At 29.2% G+C, this 12,294-nt stretch overlaps 1 protein-coding gene across 2 annotated transcripts in view; it reads right to left on the minus strand.

Annotated features, from left to right (window-relative positions):
- The window catches only part of LOC142321485 (high affinity cAMP-specific and IBMX-insensitive 3',5'-cyclic phosphodiesterase 8-like), a 1,158,933-nt gene that overhangs the window by 1,122,920 nt on the left and 23,719 nt on the right, over window positions 1–12,294 (minus strand). The gene's annotated exons all lie outside the window — the stretch shown is intronic.

The following is a 12,294-nucleotide window of genomic DNA, read 5'->3' on the forward strand; positions in this document are numbered from 1 at the left end:
TAATACTAATATTTATAGAGGTAGAACGGGTTGAAAAATAAACATGATCGCCATTTTGTAATTTGCAACAGTATAAGTCCTGATTTTTTTACCATTTTAAAACTTTATTACCAAGACGCTTATCAAATATTAATGTGATTCATCAATCTGTACTTGAGATAGAAATTTTTATATAAAAATAACAAAATGGCGGACAGTGGAAGAACGAAGGAGAAATTGTCATTTTTCCTAAGGATATTTTTTGTTAAGTTTTTACAAGTAGAATCCGAAAAAGTACAGCCAACCCACCATTTTAGAAACACTCTATATAGAGATTTGATTACATTAAATTTTGGACAGAATTAAAAAAAAGGGGAGGAGTAATTTTTGACATTTTGGATTTTTGACTTACTATATGTAAACGTAGAAAATTGAGCTTTAGTACGAAAAATGTAATAAGTTTTTTAAAATTCCAAATTTTTAAGGCAATCGGGTTTAGGGATAAAGACTATTCAACATTATTTATAAACAGTTTTTTCTTCATATTTCATAAAAATGTAGATCCAAAAAGTTAAAATTTGGCAATATATATATATATATATATATATATATATATATATACTATTTTGATCCGATTTTCGACTCCATCGGACAAGGGAGAAATACGGTATCCATATTTTTTAATTGTGGAAATTACTGTAAAGAGGGTCCCCGAAGGTCTTAACTTCCTAAACTTAACTCCTTAAACTAAGGATTGATTCATGACACCAACATAAGAAAAAAACTGTTCATGTGGGAAAATGCCCCCATATTTTATTTATTTTCCCCTCTATCCGCAATTTTGTGTGTTTTCTTTTCAATAAAAATTTATATGTTAAAAATAAATTGAAATTTTTTAATGAAATTCGGTGTATGTGTATCCAAAAATATCTTCTACAAAATACATATGTTTGAAAATTTCACTTAAGAAAATTCCAAAATTGCTGTTATCTAAATTTTTTAATCATTAATAACTCCGAAATAATTTTATCAATTTTTTTTTTAGGTAGAATTTCAGCCTTTTATTTGAAAAAATAAACATTTCATTTGTTCAGTCGGTCAGTAAAAATCATAAGTGAAATAGATATAAAATTGACGACTGCATTAAGAAATCAAATTTCTAAAATCCTACCCTACTAAACGGCATTTATATGTGGATCTGTGTGTACGTTCCCCTTAGCGTAGCAACGAAATGTACCGATCACTAGCGGAAAATTCCGTTTTGTTAGTACATTAATATATATAATATACGGTATATCGATACATATGCGAAATATATATCGATATACAAGTATATCGAAGTTTTAGGGAAATTAGTACTTTTTTAACCGGATCTAACAAAAATCGCAAATATCTCGAAAACGGTCGGCCTAAGGTTCAGAATTTTTTCAACCTCCCACAACGATACCCCACCCACCCAGTGGTACCCATGGATGATAATATTTTCAAGCGCCCCTAGGGCGCCATTCAGAAAATTGGGAGGGGGTGCGATGGGGTGCCACCGTAATATCTCGGCAACCGCTCGTCCGATTTTCACGATTCAAACGGCGTATGTATCAGCAGGTCCAGCGCTAACTGTTTAATATATTGAGTTCACTCTTGCTCGACCAGATCATGGTTATCTGGAAATTAAATTGTTTAGCCCTATGTTTAGATTGAACCCACCGTAAAACGTACCGATCCGATCTTTCACCAAATACGCTGAAATCTGTGCGCTAGCGCAACTGTAAAATATAAACTTATTAAGTTATGATTACATTTGACTTGACACCAGTGGCAGATCGCGTATAGGCACTGTGGAACTGCTACACTCCCTATCTTCACTTGATATTATCGATAACATTTAATTAGTCCTTTTTTTAATTCATTTTTTATACTTGCAAAATATATAATCCTTAATCTTCATGTCAATAGCCACCCCCCTTCCACAGTTTATTAAAAAGATACAAAAATCTTTGTATGGAACTGTGAAGCGCACAGTTCCAGCGACGTGATGTTTGCACTTGCGCAAATAGGAAGATGGACGCGAGGAAGGGGAGAACTGTCGTTCTCGTATTGCCGACCTTGGCGTGCTTGTGGAAGGTAGTTTTTTTTTCACGCTGCGTGTGTATAGAATGTTCCTAGTTCGTTCCCTTTTCTAGTTCAGTTGGTGGAAGAAATATGAAAGTTGTTTAGTTAATTTTTCAGTAGTGATCAGCGGATGGGGGAAAGCAAAGGCTCTTTGATTGCCAAATCTGTCCAAAAAGACGCTAGAAAGATGAAAGAGAAGGTAATTAGTAAAAACTAATTATGTGTTTGTTTCTGTGTACATAGAAATTTAAATTAAACTCCATTGTTGGACTATAGTGTTTTTAAGCGGATATTTTATTAAGTTATTGCCTAATAATACTAAAAAATATTATCAGTATCGAAACTTTATTATTTATTCGGTTAAACTGAATATCATATTCTTAAATGTGATAAAGTGTAGAACTATTATCCTTATTCCAGCTATTCTATTCGATTCATTTTTTTTCGGTTTTTTATTTTACAACAAAACTTTAACCATGGCCTTGAAAAGGCCCAGGAAAATATTTCTGGAGCAGCATCTCCACTAATTTTAGCTACGAGCCGCCCACTCCTTTTTTATTTTTTATTTTTAACCTCGCGGACCACCGTTAGATATTGCTTAAGAGGATAAGATGGATGATTTGTAGCGTGTGAAAACGCTGCGCCTGACCGGGATTCGAACCCGGGACCTCCGGATGAAAGGCCGAGACGCTACCACTCGCACCAAGGAGGCCGGAAAACCTCAAGGAGCCGCCCACTCATTGACAAAAAACAAAATCACTTCCAATAATCGTTTGTGATGGATAAAATGGTTTACCGTTGCCTCAAATAAGCATCCAGACCAATTGAAATCATCAGCCTTATATATGATAACACATCGTTAAGAAATTGTGAATACCGGTCAATAAAATCAAGATACTGTGTGAGAATATGCTAACGATTATGGAATCACAAAAAAATAAAAGTAAAGAAATAAAACCAAGGAAGGTGAATTAATAATGAGTTTACCCTTTATAAATTTTAACAATCTTTCATTCTCAAGATTGTACAAAAAGAAAGAAGATAACAACGTATGAAAAACTGAGAAATAAAATAAATCTAAAAAAACGTTCTTACAAATATATTTTAAAATAATTTTTAACAAATAAAACTTAATGTTTGACTTCTTTGGAGAGATCTTGTGCTCAAACAGTATACAATAAATTTTATTTTCAATTCACCCTTCAAGGAAAATAATTTTACTCGTAAACTATGTAATTTCTATCACAGTAACAAACTCAAGAGATTATCATTATAAAAGCAATAAAAATTAAATAAATTTTAATATAAACACAGAAAGATAACTTAATCTTAATTTACTTCAAATTTTTATTACAGCAATTAATTAAACCTCTTAAAAATACCAATAAACTTAATTCTTTTATAAAGTAGCACCTACTTATTATTATGATACTGCGATGTTTTGGTGTAAAAAAAACTTCTATTCACTCACTGCCTTATCATCGTTGCTTTCAGCGATAAGCTAACAAATAATAAAGAATTAAAACAAACATAAACAAGTTAATTTTAACACAATTAACTATGGACTGAAAAAAAGGTAATAGAAATAAATAAAAAGTTTAATAAATATTACAAGAATTTTTTATCATAATTTTAATATCATATGGAAAAAGTTAATAATGTTGATAAATAAATTTAAAAAATTAAGAACCACGACTGCCAAAAAAATATTTGATGTGGACACCACATGACTTCCTTGTACGGCTATTAAATTACATATACACATTTTTAAAAGTACATAAAATTTTATTTTACTAATAACATCTAATTTTTTTTATTGTTATCACTGAATTATTATTTACTGTCAGAGGATTTTTAATAAAACAATACTGGTTAAATCAAATATATATATATATATATATATATATATATATATAGTTTTTTTTTTTTTAATTGGTTAAATCAATATTGGTTTACTGGTTTTTTTTTTAATAAATAAATATTTTTAAATTTAAAAAAAAGTTAAAAAAAGATGTCTGATTTGAACCGATGTGCCATCCTCTTGTAAGATCCAAATATTTCAGTAATTAAAACTATTTTGCTATAACTCTGGAACCAATGAGAATAAGTACCACTTATGATATATCGTTGAAAAGCTCTTAATGAGAGCTCTTAATGACTGCAGTTTAAAAAAAAGTCTAAAATCCAAAGTTTTTGGGATTTAGGAATTTTTTGGAAACTTTTGGTTCAGTCGATTGCAATCAAAAGGGGAAGGGCACAACTAAATGTTACAACATTCCTAAATCCAAAATTTCAACATTCTACGGCTAATCCTTTCTGATTTACGCGAGATAGACATTACGCACGTACAGAGGACACGCCGAAACTAGTCAAAATGGATTCAGGTATGGTGAAAATGTATATTTCCGTTAAAATTTGAAAACCGAAATTTTTCGCGATTATAATACTTTCTTGTACGAAGTATAAGGAAGTAATATTGCTGACAAACATTGCTCTTTAATATAGGATACTTACTAAAATAGGATAATTAAACTGGGTGCGGATGACAATTTTGTATATAGTATTGCTGTATAGTATAATTTTTTCCAAATTTTTTTTAAAAATTATTTAAACATATACACATATTTGTGTAGCCTATGACACTCCCGGTAATGTAAGGATTCCAACTCAGGGTCATAATATAAATCGGTTCAGCCGTTCAGCTGCTTCAGTGGAACAAACATACATACATATACCTTAAATATATTACACTGTAAAAACACTGGTAAGATAACTTCACACATATGAGATACGAGGTTTCCAAATCGTTCAAATGTTCAAAAACGACTCATTCATCCGATAGATTTTTCAAATTTTTACTTCCTTGTACGAAGTAAAGAAATCGCGAAAGTAAATTGCAATCGCGAAAAATTTCGGTTTTCAGATTTCAACGTAAATATCCATTTTGATCATCCTAAATTCATTTTGACTAGTTTCGGCGTGACGTCTGTACGTACGTGTTGTTATGTCACATAACAAAAAAACGATTACCCGTAAAATGTTGAAATTTTGGATTTAGGGCTGTAACATCAGATTGATTGTGCACCTCTCCTTTTGATTGCAATGGACCAAAAAAGTCCAAAATAGCCCAAAATCCAAAAAATGTAGACTTTGGACTTTTTCTTAACTGCAGTAGAAATCCCTGATAGAGAGCTGTTCAACGATATAAGTGGTACTTATTTTGATTGGTTCCAGAGTTATAACACAATAAAATTTTAATTAATGAAATATTTGGGAAGGCACAATCAAGGTTGCACAAGGGGAAGACAAATCGGTTAGAACAGACTTTATGTTCTTTTTTTAACTCATTTTTTTATTTAAATATATTGATTTATTAATAATTATTAATCTCTGATTGTAAAAATATGTTTACAATAAATAATAATTCAATAACAATTAAAAAGAAAATAATTTTAAAAAAATCAGAGGTTATTAGTGAAAAAAAATATTATGTACTTTTCATTTAAAAAAAATGTTTATATGTAATTTAACAGGCGTACAAGAAAGTCATCATCCGGTGTCCAAATTAATTTTTTTTAAATTTATTTAAACATATATAATATAAATAAATATATTTTATATATATATATATATATATATATATATATATATATATATATATTTATATATATATATATATATAAATGTTTAAATTCTATTTTGATAATAATGAATTTATCGGCGTAGCCGGGAAAGTTTTTTTTTCTAATATACCTCTTTAAATATTACCTCTTTAAATATATAAAAATCTATATTTCTAACAAAAAATAAAATTTTTATTTCATTATTTATTACCGTAATAGTGTGAGTTATAAAATCAAATTACCTAAGTTATTAACCACCAAATTACCACCATTAATTAGTTGCCAGGGGTGTCATAGGTTATATATATATATATATATGTATATTTACCTTTGACACTCACGGTAACGTATGGATTCCAACGTGCGGGTCATAAATCTAAATCGGTTCTCGCCGTTGAGCTGCTACGTTGTAATAAACATGCAAACATCCTAAATGTATTAAACTCCAGTTTGGGCGGTCAGGTAAAAATATTATAAAATACATTAAAAATGTATTGTTTTCTATTAAAATACGGAGTAAATTGATTTTTTACTTTCTTGACATCATAGCTCTAAAGCTATACTACATGAAGAAAAGTATGGTAATCAGTCAAAAAATGGGATATGGATCTTTTGAATTACTCCACGTTTCATGATCCAAGAACCCCAAAAAGCAAAAAAAGAAGTAATGTTTGTACGTACGTACGTTTATAATGTTTTTTGTACGTAATAATGTACGTAATGTTTTTTGTACGTACGTTTACCCCAGAATTCCTCCTTCCCCCAAACATCGAAAAAAGCTATCTTTTTATTTATGCTTATTTTTTAACCGAATATTTTTTACGTCTTGCTAAGCATAGTAGCAGTGTAAGTGGCCGAAAAAAATACTTTGGAAACAATATTGAGGGTGAGGGAGCCGATCAAAGTTTAAAAATGTAGATTTTTTTAAACTTAGATCTTTCAAAACTTTTTAGTTTATTTAAAATTTTAATATTATTAAAAGTTTTAATAATAATATACAATAAAATTTCATCATTATTCACTTCTCATCTCGAAAAAAGAGATATTAGGTTGTAACACATTTTATTGGTAGAACATTTTTCAGTGGAATTGTTTTTAGGTTCTTCCATTTAACATATTTAACGTAAAAAATCAAACATTTTTTTGGAAGATGGTTTTGGAAGTGGGATCAGAAAAAATTAAAAAATAATCTTTTTTATCTTTTTTGGTTTATTTAAACATAAAATGATAGTTTTCCAATAAAACTTCATCACAAATTACTTCCACACCAAAAAAAGAAATCTTAGATAACTTTTTTCATGTATCATTATTTTTTTCCAATGTATAAAAATAAATAACCAATTCCAGGAAAGTATTACAACTTTGTCAGCTTATTTTTATTGTATTGAAGTGTTTAAATTACCTGCGAGAAGTAATTAATTAACACTGACTATTTAAAAATTATGTTTTGAGATAGTTATTTAACAGAATATTGCACGAATGATTTACTTCACGAATCAAACATTTTTTAAAAATATCGTTTAAAAAATAAGTATTCTTAAAATTTCTTTAAAAAGTGGATGTATCGGAGTTCAGCATTTATTAACTTATAAATCTTGTGAGAAGGCGTCCAGAAATCTAAGATCCTGTTAAATTACCATCGGATAAGCCCATATAAATTTAAAATTATAAATTACACGCAATCATTTAATTATTTCTAAGAATATCATCTTCATAGGGTCAGATATTTATAACTTGAAAATTAATTTTCAATTAGGAGCTTAAGATCAAAATTTTGCATATTACCGCAGAACAATATAAGTTATGTTATAAAATAAAACTAAAAAGCAATAATATTTAATTAAGTATTTATACACAAATAAATAATATCAATCAATCATTTATTTAATTTTTCTTAAGATAATAGCAGTTGAATGAACATAAAAAAAATGATAAGATACGTCAATTACATTTTAAAAAAAACAGTAACAATAATATCTTCACAGATAGGAATATAAAGCTGATTTATTGTTATATCATGAGATGTTATTTTATTTTGAAATCGATAATAATTTCTGCCTGTTCTCCTTTTTCATTTTTCTTTCTACGGCTATTTTCCCGGATTTTTTTTTTTTTTAAACTTGACAGAAGAAATGTGGCGCGATATTTACAGCCAGGATACCTTCTAGGCACCAATTTTATTAAAAACAAGAGATAAATATTAAAAAGAATGACTGCCAAAAAAAAAAAAAAAACATTACTGACAAACATTGCTCTTTAATATAGGATAATTACTAACATAAGATAAAGTGCGTACGGATGACAATCGGTTCAGTCGTTGAGCTGCTACGGTGGAACAAGCATAAACCCTAAATACATTACACTCCTTTTTGGGCAATTGTGCAAAAACACAAGTAAAACGACAATTTCTAGCGTACGAGATATGAGGTTTCCGAATCATACAAAATGAAGCGTTAAGATACGAGTTATATAAAAACGAAGCATTCATTTTAAAGATTTTTATCTACATCAAAATCGTAAAAGGGAAATAGGAAAGAAGGTAAAAAAGGAAGAAGAGAAAAATGGAAAAAAAAGAAAAACTGGGAAAAGGAAAAACGAGAAAAGAAAATGGAAAGGGAAAAAGAGAAAAAGGAAAGGAGAAACGTGGAAAGAGGAAGGGGGAAAGAAAAATATGACAAGGAAAAATGGGGAAGGAAAGGTAAAGGGGAGGAAATAGGGAAATGGTGAAGAGGGAAAGGGACTGTGGTAAAATGAAAATGGGAAAAGGAAAGGGGGAAAAGTAGAAAGGGAAATGGGAAACGGAAAAGGGAAAGGTTAAATTTCGTGAAGTTCCGTAATGTTCATTTTGTTACTGTTCTATCAAACTTTCAATTGTGCTAATTTAATCTATATATATATATATATATATATATATATATATATATATACACTCAAATCTAGCAATAACGAAGCGGCATTGCCGGGTCTGCTAGTATTTATATATTATATATATATATATATATATATATATATATATATATATATATATATAATTTATTTAGCCGCTAACACTCCCGGTAACGTAAGATTTCCAACGCGGGGTCATAAATCTAAATCGGTTCAGCGTCGAGCTGCTGCGATGGGAAAACATACATACTTACACCCTAAATACATTACACTCCTTTTTTGGCAGTTGTGTAATAATAGAATAGTTAATTTGTAATGTGTAACAAAATTTTAGATTTGACAATGTAACTTCCATGAACGAGGCCGTTACATAATTATTTTCTCATCTATATTGGATATAATTTTTACTTTCTGGCGAAAATAGCTGGAATAGCTACATTAAAGATGAAAGTAATATGATCATGTCAAAAATTGGGTACCGGTTTTTTTTTAAATCTTTACGTTTAGGGTCCAATTTGGGCAAAAAAAAACGTATGTTTGTGTGTGGCATTGCTTTTGGCCTTACATCTTAGGATTTACCGATTTTTTTGTTAAATTTGACTCAAATATATTTATAGGGCATCGATCATATTGTTTTTTTTTTCAAAATTCGTTATCGCGAAACAAAAATTTTTTTTCGGTAACATTTAAGAAAAAGCCTAACTAAAGCAAATTTTTTACCTACAACTCATATATAAATAATCCTAAAAAAATTTCCAGAAACCCTCACCTCTTAGAATTGAAATATGTTTTTTATTCTTTTGTTCTATCTCCCTTCGCTTTATATTTCAACAATTTATTAATTTATTTCAACGATTTATTTTTTTTCGGAATATTTTTCAACAATTTTTTACTAAATCTATAGAGCTATCAAGAAATTTAGACCCCGGATATAAAATGGAGAAAGGTTTTTAAATTTATTTTTTAAATTTTCTTTTTTTTATTTTAGCCTTGATTAATTAAGAGGGTGTTAGATTAAGAGAAAAATTTACTTATGCAAATTTGTTAAGCTTAACCTATATATGAATATGTTTAGAAAAATATTTCTTATAATTTATTCCCCACCTCTAAAAAAATTACAGTTTTTTTTTTTTTTGCTTTAACTCTATTAATTCTTTTTATAAATTTTCTTTATCACTTAAAGGGCTATTAAAGCTAAAGTAGCTTTAGCACATTATTTGACCTGAGACTATACAAGGCCACATTTCATTTACATTCATACATATCGTTTTCATTCATCCTCTTAAATAATACTTTACGATGATTCCGGAGGCTAAACAGAAAAAGAAAAAAGCATTAGCAGGTATACTTTATTTTTAAACAATTCTCTTTTAAATTTTTGTTAAAAATCACTTTTTCATAAATAGATTTCTCCTAAATTTTCCCCACAAAATAAAGCCCCCAAAATAACATTTTTTTTATTCCAAATTTGGGAATTAAAATGCTTAAATTTTATTTTAATAATCATGAATTGATCGGCGTAGTCGGGAAAATGTTTCTTCTAATGTAAAGAGACCTCTTTAAGTATAGGTATATTTCGAACAGAAAAATAAAAAAAATAATTTCATTATTTATTAACAAAATAGAGTGAGTTACAAAATCAAATTACCTAAGTCATTAACCACCAAATTACCTAGGTTATAAATGTTACCTAGAAAACACAATTGATAATTTAAAAAGGATACCTTACTCTATTTAGCTCTTAAAAAAAAAACTAAAAAAAACACTATATAAATATGTCAAATCAAACACCAGATATGCAAATAAAAATCCGTTTTAAATGATGCTGAATCAGCAGAAAAAATACGGGAGAAGAAATAAAAAGGATGTATAAAATAAAATCCTTTTACCTCAAAACATCACGCACATATATTTACTTACAAAAAAATAAAGTAGAGTAAAAGAAAAAAGAAAATCTAGGAAATAGATTCCTTTATCAACATAAAAAAAAATATTTACCTTTTTTCACAATACATAATTTTTAAACAGTGCTTAAAACATTCGACTGCGACTCAATTTTCAGTAAAAATATAATAAAACTCAACTACCGTAAGAAGCATCTTCAGAAAATGTATAATTTGTTATATAATTCCGCATGATATCGGTCAGTCTATTTAATAAATCTGCAAAAATATAATTCATTCTTTCTCATAGTGGGGGATAACGCCCCCTTGTGGTCACTGGAGGTCTTCGAGGGGGGGCGGTAGAAGGCCCACAGCAAATTGGGGGCGTTCAGGCGGTCTAGGAAGGTGATGACTGATTAAGAACAAAAAGGAAAATTTATGTTTTCCTGATATTTCAAACTAAAATGTAAATTTCAACTCGGAAATAAAATATACTACTTTTAAAAACAGCAATTTTATTTTTAACAGATGCTAAGTTTATAAATTTTCGGGGTACTAGAAAATGTTTGATTCTCAATGTAGGTGGTGGACGAAAAAGTTTCAGAATCAGTGATATAAACAGACCGAAGAATAAATAATCCAATATGGAAAATAAATCATATGGATAGTGATACGATTCCGGTCAATTATATATTGCCCAAACAAAACCAACTATTTATTTTCTAATTCTATTGCAATTTGTTTACTTTTATGAAAACCCAATATATCTGGATAATGTATTATCATGTCCGCTTAATTATCAAATCAAATGTAATTAAACTTATTTGTTTAAAAAAAATTCTTGTACTATACTAATGTTTATAAAATTATAAGAAACATGGCGTTCAGAAGACTGGTTATGGTAGTGATGTTTGGTGCATGGATACAGCTACCCACGACAAGAGCATCTCACTTTCCAGATTAAAGTAAAAATCACATCACCTTATTATACTTTTAAAAAAAATTAATTCCTTGTCAAATTTTATTGTTGCAAATATCAGGATTATAAGTCCTATTGATTTTTCTACTGAATATTGCTGAAGGGAAATTCGTATGTACCTGTTTATGGCAAAAGGAAGTATACTTCCAACTTACGAAGTATTTAATAACCTTTGTAAAAAGGTTAGTCTTCTACATTAAAAGGAAAAATGTTTTTATTACGTTTCATAAAAATTATTTTACTAAATTCTTCTTCTTTTAAGCACAGTCTCCTTAGCGAAAGTTGGCGGTCCACGTACCCAGCTTCGAAGTGATGCTGCAGCACGGATAGCTTCCGTCGACATGCAGTTGTACCATCTTCAAATATCCTTCAGCGAAGAATTCATCCGCTTCCCAACAGATCCTTGTATCTTATCTTCAGTTATGAGTTGTAACAACCGGTACTTCTTGTTTCTCATAATGTTCTCTTGATGAATCTTTCTTTCCTTTATAGCTGTTAATAAACAATTACTAAGATTCTTTTATTAAGGAAATCCGAGTCTTGCCTAAGATGAATCTATAGTATCTAGACCTAAAGGGAAATAAATTTGTTGTAGTATATAGTATATACACCAGTCAATGCAAAATTGTTCATCTATACTATAATCTTCCAATCCTACATAAGATCTGGATACCCAGATCTGCTAAGGATCTATGAGTAGACCTTCTCCACACCAATCACCTGAAGAAGACCTTTCTTTTCTTTTCTTTTTTTTCCTGTTTAGCCTCCGGTAACTACCGTTTTTAGATAATACTTCAGAGGATGAACCTGAAGAAGACCTAAAATTTCTTTGGGT

This window comes from Lycorma delicatula, chromosome 3, assembly GCF_047948215.1.
Source record: "Lycorma delicatula isolate Av1 chromosome 3, ASM4794821v1, whole genome shotgun sequence".
Classification (NCBI taxonomy): Eukaryota; Metazoa; Arthropoda; class Insecta; order Hemiptera; family Fulgoridae; genus Lycorma; species Lycorma delicatula.